Here is a 14,185-nt window from a genome sequence, read left to right on the forward strand (position 1 = left end):
AGTTGTCAGAAAAATTGGGTCCAGGAACCAAAGACAGGTAGTACAGAACCCTCTCACCATTAGTGACTGTATTTTGGAATTTGAGTTTCCTATTTGTGCTCTGCCAGATCAAAAGTTCCCAATGAGGAAACACTTACACCAGAAGACATAGTAAAGGTTCCTCTGAACTTATAGCTCCAACTACCACTTAGTCATTTTGGGTTTTTCATGTCAGCAAAGGAAGGAATAACTTAAAGTAATTGACTCTAATTTTCCTGAAGATCTAGAGTTGCTGCTACGTGATGGGAACTTAGGGAAGTCTGTCTAGACTACAGGGTATTTGAGGATGTCTTTAGGTGACTCTGTGCTTAGTGATAATGGTAAATGGATGCATAGCAACCGCAGCTTGAAAAGGGAAAGGCATTAAGAGCTCTGAGTCTCTGGGAAAGACAGTCTAGGTCACCACACTAGACAAGCAACCTAGACAAGCTGAGGCACAGGCAAAGGATGAAAGAATTCTAGAATGGGTAGTAGAGGAGTGAGATGGTAAGTACCAATTTCAGTCTCAGCACCAATTGTAGCAGCAGGAAACACAGCTTATTGCACTAAGCCTCTTAGTATTGAGTCTTTATAAATATTGCAAGTGGTCATGACCTAGAAAGGAACTCTGATGAACTTGACTTAATGGAATTAATTAATGCGGGACACAAGAAGATCTAAAAGGTGCAAAGTTGCAAAGACTACGTCAGACACTTCTTGAGTACTGCTTCATATCTTCTCTGCGGATTTCTACCAATTTGCTCAGGTGCTTCTTAACAACACTTGTGCCAAATATCCCTCACTACCTGCCCCAGGACACCTCTGATACTGCAACATGGGATTGCATGACCCACTTGGCCTTCATGAATGCACAAACCAGGACTGAGCCCACCAAAGGAGTGAGCCCACCATTGACTAATAAGGTAAATGGAGACAATTAATAAATATTTCTCTTGTTTTGTCCCCTGGTTTTTCAATCTGAGACATATTCCATGAAGTGCTTGAGAATTCTTGACAGGATGGTGCACCAGCCCCCACAGTAATGGCCAGTTCAATATGTACCTTTGGATTAGCTTTCCTTTCCTCCTGGTCTCACTCCACATGTCCTCCTTCTTTTCTCCCTGAGATCAACTATCTGCATGCAAGACTTTGTCTTAGAGTCTCATTTTTTAGAAATATAGGTCAAATAATTTAGAGAAGAGATCAAAGCTGATGAATGAAGTTGATCAAAATTTTATTTCACTTCACCCCAAAGAGATTGTAAGTAAGAAATTTTGTAGGCTTGGCTATCATGCATTTCTTATGTGAACCCCTAGATATGAAGCTAGAAACGTTCAGCTGCCAGAAAGAGATAGGGTCATTATTAGCTTCCAGTTTACTAAGAATACAGTGAAGTTCTAGTGGTCCACCTCAACCCAGTTTACTCCTCAGAGAACCCTCAAGAAATTGTTTTTGTAGTTGCATTACATAAGAAATTATATCTATAGCCAAAACTAAATTCTATGCTCACTTTATCAACATTATAAAACCATTTCTCCTGTGTTTGACAAGCATAATATCAATAAATCAATCTTAGTGTTTTAACATTAAAACCTTGTCTCTTTTTTTGTTCGGTCTGAAAGTGATAGCACATCATCTATAATGTACTCTGAACCAAGAATGCCCTCTTATAAAAGTCCTCAGTTTGTTTTTCCTCTGTAGAACAATATCCCTATAAACTGAAGAGAATCCATTGTTAAAACGTGAAATCTGTCTTTGATAATTTTAGCTATACTAAGTAATAAAGTAACTTTGGTTCAAATGTAAGAGAAACCTCTCTACCCTCCTTTTATTTCTGTCTGTCTTGTTAAAGAAAGGTCTAAGAATTAATTTAGGAATTCATCAACTTTAAATAATGAAGGAGATGAGTGTTTAGGTACCAATAATTTCCAAATCTGTCTTGAATATGTCAGCATTTGATAAGAAGAAAGAATGATGAAGTTATTAATAATTCTGCTTTTCTCTTACCCCAAATTGTTTTAAGCCAAGGCAATATATCTGGATTTAAATGATGTTGGTCTAAGAGAAAGATAGCGCCTCAAGAATAATTGGAATATCCAGTGGAAAAATCTTTTTTTTTTGTCCAGTGGAAAAATCTTGACTCTATAATCTCTCTACACCACACTTGAGCCTGCCCTTCAAAAAAAAAAAAAAAAACTATCAAAGATCTCTCCTCACATTCCCATTCTTTCCCCCAGTCCCACCTAGAAAAGATGTGAAGAAATTGCTTCACTTAAAAATTCAATCTAGCCTAAATGTGATGAAGTCTGTTGTTATTTTTGTTTAGTCACAAAAATGTAAATCAAATTTTCACTTGGAAATGAAACTGATAATTTAAAATGGTAGACCAATATGAATTAGTCTGAAAGATTTTTAGATGAAAAGGAAAGAACTTTTGAAAGTATAGGAGGATGAAAAACAGAAAATTACATCATTTATATGAAAGAAAAATGGTTTCTCTCTTATATGATTAATGTAAAAATTAAATGTGAAATTTGAATCCTAAGTCAACTGAGTAAGCCACCACATCTAGGCCAACTATATTTCTAGATAAAAAATCAAGATAGTGATTTTTATATCAATTCTATGTGTGAGAGGTAGTCCAAAAGGGATTGATATTTCTAGAATATATTGATAGTTTACAGAGATTATAAAGAGCAATTTATATCCAAACTATCCCCAATAAATCTACACCATATGGTCAATGCATCTAAAAAAGAAAATTTAGACACCACTGGTAAATTTTTAAAACACACAAAAACCAGAAATTAAAATAATGAGCATATAAGACTAAATATTTGTTAACATCTTGCCATATTTAACAGATTTGTGAACATTATTCCCACACATATGCTGCACTTTTACTGCACACTTATTCAGTCATAAACAATACGTATTTTTTATTTTTAAAGTGTTATGCAACTGACATCATACTGTATGTATTCTTTCTATAACTTCTTTCCTTTCAGTATTATGTTCTGGAGATTTTTTCATATTGAACGCTAGTTTTGATGGCTGAGAAGTTTCCATTGCATGTCTTTTTTAGTTTAGTTTAGCTTGTTTGTTTTTTATTTTAACAATCAGTGTTGGAATGAACATCCCAGTACATGTGTCTTTATGCACGTGTGCTAGAACAGCTGGGTTACAGGGTATACAACTTTAATTTTATTAGCTGTAGAGAGGCAGTGCCTCATACAGTAGGTATGTTGTTTGTGTGAGTTCAAGTCTTGACTCTGTCGTTTACTCTGTGTGTACCCTTACCATATTTGACTCTGTTTCTTGATCTCTAAAATCATGATAGTAGTAGTAACTGCCTATGACAGACTGCCTGTTGTACTCCAATATCCATTATCCCCTTTGTCCATAGAAGAGTTTCAGGTACCCAGATAAAGGCTATATTTCTTAGCATTCTTCCAGCTAGATGTGGACATGTGACTACATTCTGGTTAATGGGATGTGAGTGAAAGTGATGTACACTCCTGCGTGTGTTTGTGTGCCTTTCCCCACTTCCTGCTATCTAGAAATGGTGAGAGAGAGAGAATGGTATGTGTGTGTGTGTGTGTGAGAAAGAGAGAGAGAGAGAGGCCTTATTCCTAGAGATGGAATCTCCATCTTGAAATCTTGAACCTGGCAGAGCTGTCCTGTTAGCCATCTACTGCTGGACTGTTATAAGGAGGATACATAGATGTCTTATTTAACCACTGGGTTTTTATTAGTCACTTTTTTACAGCAGTCCAGTTCAGACTCTAAAAATTCATCATTTATGGCATTGCCATAGTAAATACAACAGTGCTTAGAACAGTGCTCAATGAGTATATCAATTATTTTGTTATCTTTCCAACAATTGCCGAATTGCTCTCTAAGGTGTTTCACTAATTTATAAACTTACCAGCAGTGCATAAGTCTTCACATATCATTGCATTTTTTATATTTCTGCAATTTGATGGATGTAAATTACTTTTTATTAATTCATATTTTCTTATTAAGATTTTTCAAAATGAACAACAAACATTTAGAAAAGTGCACAAATCATTAGTATATAGCTTAATGAGCATTTATAAAGTGAGAATACATGTGTTATCAGAATCAAGAATATCAGACCTCCTCTTTCCTCCTCTCAGTTACTACCACCATCCTCCTTAAAGGTAAACACTATCCTAAATTTTAATCACATAAATGTTATGGGCAAAATTGTAACCCCTGCAAAGAGTAATTAGGTTAAAAAGAGGTCATCGGGGTAGGCCCTAATCCAACATGACTGGTGTTCTTATAAGGAGAGGAGATTAGGACACAGATGGGTACAAATGGAAGACAATATGAAAATACAAGGAGAAGACGGTCTTCTACAAACCAAAAGAGAAAGGTCTCAAAGGAAACCAACCCTGCCAATCTTGAATTTCTAGCCTCCAGCACTGTGAGAAAATAAATGTCTGTTGTTTTAGATATCCAGTTTGCAGTGCTTCGTTATGGCAGCCCGCAAAAAAACTAGTACAGTAGATTAGTTTCATTCAGAATGATTTAGTAACAGAATCACTATCGGATTCAGAATCTTTTGTGTTAGATCTGTTCACTAAAGATATTTTCTTGAGATTTACTGCATTGTTGAACATGGTGGTACTTTGTCCATCTTGCTGGTCTATGGCATTCCATTATGTGTGTGTAAAAATTTATTGCTCCATTTATGTTCATGAGCATTTGAGTCATTTCCAGTGTTTGGCTGCTATAAAGAGTGTTGCTTTGGGGCTTCCCTGGTGGCGCAGTGGTTGAGAGTCTGCCTGCCTTTGCAGGGGACATGGGTTCGTGTCGCGGTCCGGGAAGATCCCACATGCCGCGGAGCGGCTGGGCCCGTGAGCCATAGCCGCTAAGACTGCGCGTCCAGAGCCTGTGCTCCGCAACGGGAGAGGCCACAACAGTGAGAGGCCCGCGTACCACAAAAAAAAAAAAAAAAAAAGTGTTGCTTTGAAGATTCCTGTACAACTTGTTCATATTGGTGAGCACATGTTCATTTTTCTAGGGTATTGATCTAGGAATGGAATTGTTGCATCATGGTAAGTGCATTTGTTCAATTCTAGTAGATTCAGCCAAAAACTTTTCTAAATTAGCTTCACCAATCTACACTCTCAACAGCAGTACATTCCAGTTGCTCCACATTCTTTTGGCACGAGGTATTTTCTGTATTTTTTATTTTGGTTACTCTGATGTGTAATAATTTCATTGTGAATTTAATATGTATTTCCTTAACTACTAATGAGATTGAACACTTGCTTTATGGACTAGCATATGGCCAATTTTATACTTGAAAAGAATGTGTATTCCATGTTTGTGCAGTGTCCTCTATTATTTCAAGTCAGTTAAACTGGTTACTCATGCTGCTGAAATCTTCCATATCCCCATCAGTCTTTGTAATAAAATGTCCCAATGATTGTGGATTTGTCAATTTCTTCTCTACATTCTGTCAGTTATTGATTTATGTATTTTGAGCCTTTATGAATTGTTATATATGCCTAGTAGATTGGATCTTTTATCATTTTGAAATATTCCTCTTTATCTCTAATAGTGATTTTTGCAGTAAAGCCTACTTCTTCTAATATTAGTACAGTTATATAAATTTTATTTTGGCTAATATTTGCATATGTATCTTTTTTCATTCTTTTTAGAAAAAAATTACTTTCAACATCTCTACAGTCTTACATTTAAGATGCATCTTTTGTGTGTCATAAATGCCTGACTTACAAAACATCCAGGGACTTCCCTGATGGCACAGTGGTTAAGAATCCGCCTTCCAGTGCAGGGGACATGGGTTCGAGCCCTGGTCTGAGAAGATCCCACATGCCGCGGAGCAACTGAGCCCGTGCACCACAACTGCTGAGCCTGTGCTCTAGAGCCCACATGCCACAACTATTGAAGCCTGTGCGCCTAGAGCCTGTGTTCCACAACAAGAGAAGCCATTGCAATGAGAAGCCCGTGCACTGCAAGGAAGAGTAGCCTCCACTCGCTGCAACTAGAGAAAGCCTGCGCGCAGCAACGGAGACCCAATGCAGCCATAAATAAATAAATAAATAAATAAATAAATAAATAACAAAAAAACACATCCAATTCTACAAACTTTGTCTTTTAATCACAGTGTTCAGATTACTTACATTTAATTAAATAGCTGTTATATTTGGGTTTAAATCTACCATCTTATTATTTATTTTCTACATGTTTTTCTTTTGCCCTTTCTTGTTTTCTTTTAGATTAATCAAGTATTTTTGGTTATTCCATACTTACCCTCTATTACTTTGTTATTCATTATTATACTATTCTTTAGCTGATTAGCCTAAAGACTAAAACATGAATCCTTGATTTGTTATATTTTAATACAAACTGTTACTTTTACCACTTCCCCAGTAATGCATATATTCTTTTCCCATCTTTCATTGTTATGTATTTTACATCTTCAAATGTTTAAATCACACAATGTATTAGACAATATTTTAGACATTCATTCAGATGTATTCAAATAATTATCCTTTTTTTGTTCTTTATTTTTTCTGACTTTTCTATGGAGGTTTTCTACCTAAAGAACTTAATAAATTTTTTATTATATATATATTTTTTTATTGTGGGTCTGCAGGTGACTAACCCTCAGTTTTTGTATATCTGAATATATACTTATTTTACCTTAAATTTTGATGGATATTTTTGCTGTGTATACAATTCTAGATTAGCAAGTAGTTTATTCCAGTATTTAAAAACTATTACTTTCTTCTAGTTTCTGATGTTTGTGCTGCATATTTAGCCATTAGTCTGTTTCTTGCTTTTTTGAGGGTAACATTTTCTCTCTGGATGCATCTGATATTTTCTCTGTATTTGTATTTGTATGTTTGAATCTTTGATGTGTCAGTAGTTTTACTGTGATGTGTATCTGTGTGGACTTGCTTTGTATTTATCTCTTTTGTGGTTCATAAAATTTATTGAGTCTGTAGCTTGATATTTTCTACACATTTATGGAAATTCTTAGTCATATTCTTCAAATATTGTTTTGTCCCACTTTATCTCTTCTCTCCTTTTATACATATTATATATTTATTACATGCTAGACTTTTTATCATGTCCAGTATGTTTCTTGTAATATATTCTGTACTTTTCCTCTTTTTTTGTCACTGTGTTTCATTCAAGCTATTACCTGCCAACCTATCTTCCAGTGCACTAATTCTCTCGTTAACAGTGCCCAACCTTCTGTTAAACCAATCCACTGAGTTCTTAATTTGGGTTTTTATATTTTTCCAAGCTAGAATTTTTATTTGATTCTTTGCTCTGGACTCTAGTTCTCTGCTGAAAGTCTCTATCTTGTCCTGTACTTTTTTTTTTTTGATCATATTAACCGTAATTATTTTTAATTCTGTGTCTGATAACTCTAATATTTGGATCTCCTATGGATCTGTTTTTATTTTACCAAATTTTTTCCTTTTTGTTCTAAGTAATTTGATTCTGTTTCTGGTGTGACTCGTTGTTTTAAATGGCTGTTGTCATTGTATATGAAAATGTTTAAAGATAATTTGACACTCATGATAATATTACTTTCCTACAGAGAGTACTAAATTTTGCTTCTGGTAGACAGACAATTAGAATAGAAGGAGGTCATCCTAATCTATTTTGGGTTGAACTAATTCCAGATATTTTTCACTAATAGTCTATTTCTAGTTTCCTTAGTCCAAAGCGTAGCCTTTCTGGAGTTTCAGCTGAGTGTCTGGGGCATTTTACCATGATCTTCTATGGTAAGCCCTGTATTTCAGTTTTTGTCTCCCCAGCCTTTGTGACTGTTGGGAAATCTGAAGTTTCTTAATCTCTTAGATACATTTTTGTTTGGCTTTTGGCATCTTGGCTGAAAGTTACAGATTGGCAAATATTGACAAATATTTCAACGGGGCAGGCAACGGTGAATATTGAGCTTACTTCTCTGTTATTTCTTTCTCTTTGGAATTTTGGCTTCTCAAGTCCTAACTATTTTGATTGCTCTCTGAAGTCTTAAAACAGATTTTTAAATTTTTCCAGACTTTTTTTTGCTGTTTTATATTAAAAGATTTAGTCTTATGCAAGTTAGGCAGCTATAGCCAGATGCACACACCCTCTGACTGTTATTTTAATTTGCATATCCATTTATTATAGTGGGCTTGGGGAGGTCTTTATATATTTACTGATCATTGTGTTTTCTTCTCTGTGAATCCTTTGTCCACTTTTTATTAGGTTGTTTTTTGGTTGCTAACACATGAAGAACTCCAGATACTATTTGGGGGAAAGGAGGCTATAATATGTCTGCAAATATCTTCCTCTAGTCTGTGACTTGTCTTAATTTTTTTATGTTACCTTTTGTCACACAGAAATTTTCAGTGCTAATAGATAAATTTCAAACATTTTTTCCTTTATAGTTTGTGGGTTTTGTGTCTGGTTTAATAAATTTTTCTGAGTCCTGATGTTATAAAGATATCCTCTTAGGCGTTCTCCTAAAAGTTTTTCAGTTTTATTTTCATATTGAGGCCTTTAATTTACCAGGCATTTACTTTTCTGTGTTGTATTATGTAGGAATAGCCACATGTTCTAGCACCATGTATCAAATGCCAACCACTTCCTAACTGTCTGGTAACGTCACTGTCAGTGTTTTTTGTAAGATTAATTTCAGTATTTTTAGTGTATTAATGTCATTAATTTCTTTTTTATGTTCACATAACTACTTAAGGACAGTAATCACATCTTATGGCTCTTTGACTCTCCCAAACTTTTTAACTTTTATAAAAATTAAGTACAGTGAAACATTGTTAATAGATATATTGATCTAAACTGATTCATGCCATACGTTGATAAACAACATAGCACTTTTTACTTAGCACAAAATGTACACGGATGATTTCTGTTGGATATTGCAACATGTGCAACAAAATATTTACTTGTGGTGACTCTAAAATAGAGCTCTAGAAAAATATTATTATTAGCTGAGATTTATTGGTTGCTGATTATGTGCTTGGAAATGTTCTAAAAACTATGTTAACTCTATATGTGTTAACTATGTTAACTCTATAGCTTTATATATTTAACTCATTTCTAAGAAGACTGTGACTTAGGAACTACTATTATCAGCATTTTTCAGATGAGAAAACTGAAGCACACTGTAGCAAATTTTTACTCAAGTTTATAAAGATAGGCAATGCAGAATCATTTTATTTAATCCACTTCATTTTAACTTGAAAAATAAATGAAATATTGCTATTTTATAACTTTCAGGTAAACAATAAATTGTGAAAATATTTCTAAATAAATATGTATATTTTTCTGTGATATATGTCCACATTTATATTTCATTTTGTGAATACAGTTATAATCATCAATAATAATTTATTGGAAAAGTACCAATTTGTGGCATTATACAAGGTGTTAAAATTAACTGTAATTTTCTTGAGTCTACACAAAATGTTTGGTATGTTTGACTTTCACTGCTCTTTACTTGATAATGGCTGCATTTCAAGGGATAATGCACTTTATGTGCTGCTCCGGTAGTTAAAAACACATTTCACGTAAATGGAGTAAAGAACATTTAATGAACTAAGCTCTATGCATGTGAAAGCCAACAGCAATATTAGAAATGGTGTTTATTTTATAGCTCAGAAACTGTATTTTAAATGCTAGTATATGTTTATATGACAGTTCTATTAAGTATAAAAGAGTCCCATTACAAGGGAAGTCCTTTACATAGACTTTTTATGTGGTCTAAATAGCATACCCAGCCCTGCAACTCCTCATATGAGACATTTTTAGAACCTTATTTATGTTAAAGCCATAACAAACTAGCAACTAGAAAATTATATTGGGCACAAACGGCTAATAAAAAGAGATTGTTGAAAATACTTCTTAATAGCAACTTAGGAAGAATCCTGATGAAACAAAGTCAAGGCTCAGTGTCTCTGGAAGCCTGCCACCCCAGTAATCACAGACCACAGGTACTCCCCCTTTTCCATCTTCATTCTTTCTTGGCTGGAAATTAAACAGCCAATGAACTTTAAGATTGGTATTTGCCCTACTTTTCATCCAAGTGCCTACTGAGCCAGAGGTGTTCTGGAAAAAATCCTAGGATCATTCTTCCTCCCTGTGCTGATTATTTACTAGATGATTCCTCTGAGAAGTAGGGCAGATACTCCAAAACTGGTCAAAGGGGGAAGAATGCCAGCCTGTGTACACACATGAATCTGCATATGTGTGCAAATGTGTGCCCATGTTTTATATATGTAAGGCTCGGACACTTGAAATCTGGATCACTTCTCAGCTGAACTGCTGTGTTTAGACAAGCTAGCTAAAATGAACAGGTCAAACCCTTTATTTATAGAGTAAAAACTATTTGATCTGGGATAGATATCAGCTCTACAGTCAAACATGTGGGCCAAAGTCATTTTTATTGCTACTTTGTGCAGAATTCTGAAATGGTTCCTGTGGTCATCCATGTGAGCAAAGGAAAAGTTCCCACAGAAAAGTGGGCCAATCAAGTGTGAAATGCTGCTTGGATCACTAAAATGCCAGTATGTGTTTATATAATTGAAAGTGTAAAGCAATGGAAGGAGAATGACTTTAATTTCTGAACTGCAGGAACCTCTTCATGAATTTTGCTCACCCAGGCCCTGGAGGTACACTGCTTGTGCAGTAGCTGAGGCAGGCACCAAAGCAACGCTCTCTCTATGCAATATAGAGAGATGCTGTACTCTGGAATATAGTTTGAAAACTACTCACCTATTGTAGTTATCTATGCCATAGGATGAATTGTTTAAAAACCATCAATTTTTGGAGTCGGCTGCCTCCTTCAAGGTCAGTGACATTTGTCTCTCACCCAGTGAGGAAATTTGCTCCCCAACACCCCTGATGGAGGGCCTCCAGTCTGTTTCTGAACTCACAGTGTTGGGAAGCTCAAGACCTCAAAATCTGTCCAGATTTACTGGAAATTGTAAGGAAATTTTTTTACAAGACATTTCCCAGCCCATGTGTACTTAATTTATGTAATCATGTCACTTAAATGAAAATGGCCACCCAAGAACAGCTGGCTTATCTTAGAAGTTTCCCACTGCCATTCTTGGAATTTCCCTTTGTGATAGGGAAAAATTATACATATATACATGCATATATATATATTGAATATATATATAGCTCTATATATCTCACATATATAAAAATGTATTTTTAGCCTGTGTCATCCTGCTTAGCTTCTGAGCCTTTGTTGTGCTGAGTGGAGGAATGTGCCTTAAAGAGAATATCTTGAAGTTATTCTAGGGCCCTAAATAAAGTATGTTTGGACTTGGAATATGAGTCAAGTTAAAGAAATTAAAGTGCTTTCTGATTTTCTTATTCTCCACTCACATTTTCATTCTCTTTTAATAAAGTTGATTCTTCCTATTTGCAGACTGTTCTCCTTGATAGGGCTCTTCTAATAATACAGCTTCTGGATATGGTATAACAAGATATTGATATATGAATAACATCAATTTGTATGTGTCCAGTTTTTTTCTAAATTTTATTTCTGATTAAGTGTACTAGCACCATAACTTTGGAGGGAAATATTAGGACTTTTGAAGGTTTTAAAATATCTGATTCTACTGGAATATTTAAAACAACTTTGAAAACAAAAAATAAAGTTAGAGGACTAACACTATATCTTATTAAGACTTATTATAAAGTTATAGAAATTAAAACAGTGTGGCATTGGTAATAAGACAGAGAAATAAAAGAGTAAAATAAAATAGTTTACAAAATGACCTACACATAATAGACAACTGATTTTCAACACAAGTTCAAAGGTAATTCAATGGTGAAAAATAGTCTTTTCAACAAAAGTGCTTAGAAATTGGATATCCATATGGAAAAAAATGGATGAATAAACAAAAATTTGATTCATACATCACATTATATGCACAGGTTAACTCAAAAATAGGTTACAAACCAAATGTAAGATATAAGACTATACATCTTCTAGAAGAAAACATAGGAGAAAACCTTTATGATCTTGGGTTAGGTAAAGATTTCTTAGATGCAACACCAAAAGCATAACTCATAAAAGAACAAATTAATAAATGAACTTAATAAAAATTGTTCTTTGAAAACCCAAGACTAGGAGAAAATCTTTGCCAAGTACCACTCTGATAAAAAACTAGTATCTCGCACATGCAAAAAACTCTCATAACTCAACAATATGTAAACAAATAATCCTTTTTTTTTTTTTTTTTTTTTTTTTGCGGTACGTGGGCTTCTCACTGTTGTGGCCTCTCCCATTGCTGAGCACAGGCTCCGGACGCGCAGGCTCAGCGGCCATGGCTCACGGGCCCAGCCGCTCCGCGGCATGTGGGATCTTCCCGGATGGGGGCACGAACCCGTGTCCCCTGCATCGGTAGGCAGACTCTCAACCACTGCGCCACCAGGGAAGCCCAAATAATCCATTTTTTAAAAAAGTGGGCAACAGTTTTGAACAGACACTTCATCTAAGAAGATATAAGAATGGCAAATAAGCACAGGAAAAGATGTTCAATATTATTAAAGAAATGCAAATTAAAGCTACAATGCAATAGGGCAGAGGTTCTTTGCAGAAAGTCACTGTGGCTTCCTGTTTCAATACTCCTTCTGTGGAAACTAGCTAGCCTGCCACTTAGGGCCAGCCCTCTGACACTTCCTCTTAGATCCCACAGACCACCTCCAGGAGCCCACTGCCTGCCGTGGTGGCCAGTTCCCCCTTGCAGGTTTACCAGAATGACTGCCAGGACTCAGAGGTCACCATCAACTGCCAGATCAAGCAGGAGCTCTGCATCTCCTATATCTACCTGTCCATGCACCTCTTACTACTTTGACTGTGATGACGTGGCTTTAAAGAACTTTGCCAAATGTTTTCTTCATCAATCTCATAAGGAGAGAGAACATGCTGGAAACTGATGAAGCTACAAGACTCAAGTAGATACCCAAAACTCCCATCAGGATATCAAGAAACCAAACTGAGACCACTGGGAGAGTGAGTTGAACGCAATGGAGTGTATGTTACACTTGAAAAATAAGTGTGAGTCAGTCAGTACTGGAACTGCACAGACTGGCATTGACAAAAACAGACCTACTTGTGTGATTTCATTGAGACATATGACCTGAATGAGCAGGTGAAATCCATTAAAGAACTGGGTGACCACTGTAATCAACCTGCATAAGATGGGGGCCCTGGAACCTGGCACTACAGAGCCTGTCTTTGACAAGCACACCCTGGAAGACAGTGACCCTGAGGGCTAAGCCTTAAGTTGGCTTCTCCATAGCCATGGGGTGACCTCTTTGGTCACCAAGGCAGTGCATGCATTTGGGTTTACCTTTACCTTTTCTATAAGTTGCACCAAAACACCAACTTAAGTTCTTCCATTTGTAGTATTCTTTCAAATAAAATAATTAGGTACAGCACCCCCCCAAAAAAAACTACAACAAAATAACACTGCATTGCATACTTATTAAATGGCTAAAATTTTCAAAGCTGACCATACTAAGTGTTGATGAGGAAGTGGAACTCTTACTGGTAGAGATGTAAAATGGTAAAACAGCTTTGGAAAATAGGCAATTTCTTAAAATGTTAAGCATACACCTATCATCTGGCCTAGCACTTCCACTAGATCCTACCTAAGAGAAATGAAAGCACACATCCATATAGAGACTTGTACACAAATGCTCATAGGAACTTTATTTATAATAGCCAAAAATTGAAAAGAATTCAAATTTCCATTAATAGGTATGTATAAACTAAGTGATGTGGTTCACCCGTTCAATGGAATGCTACCCAATAATAAAAAAGGATGAAATATTTATCCATGTTACAGCAGGAAAGAGTTTCAGAATAATTATGCTGAGTGAAGGAAGTCAGAAAAAAAATCCTGTATGATTCCATTTTTATAAACTGAAAAATGCAAACTAATGTATTCTGACAGCAAACAGATCAGAGGTTGCTGGGAGAAAGAAGGTTAGGAGGTCCTGAAGGAAGGGATTATGAAGAAGTGCAAGAAAACTTCTGAGAGTGATAAATATGTTCATTACCTTGCAGGGGTGGTTCAAATTCTATACTTTAAATATGTGCAGTTTATGTACATCAACTATGCCT

Source organism: Pseudorca crassidens, chromosome 13 (genome assembly GCF_039906515.1).
Source record: "Pseudorca crassidens isolate mPseCra1 chromosome 13, mPseCra1.hap1, whole genome shotgun sequence".
Lineage (NCBI taxonomy): Eukaryota > Metazoa > Chordata > Mammalia > Artiodactyla > Delphinidae > Pseudorca > Pseudorca crassidens.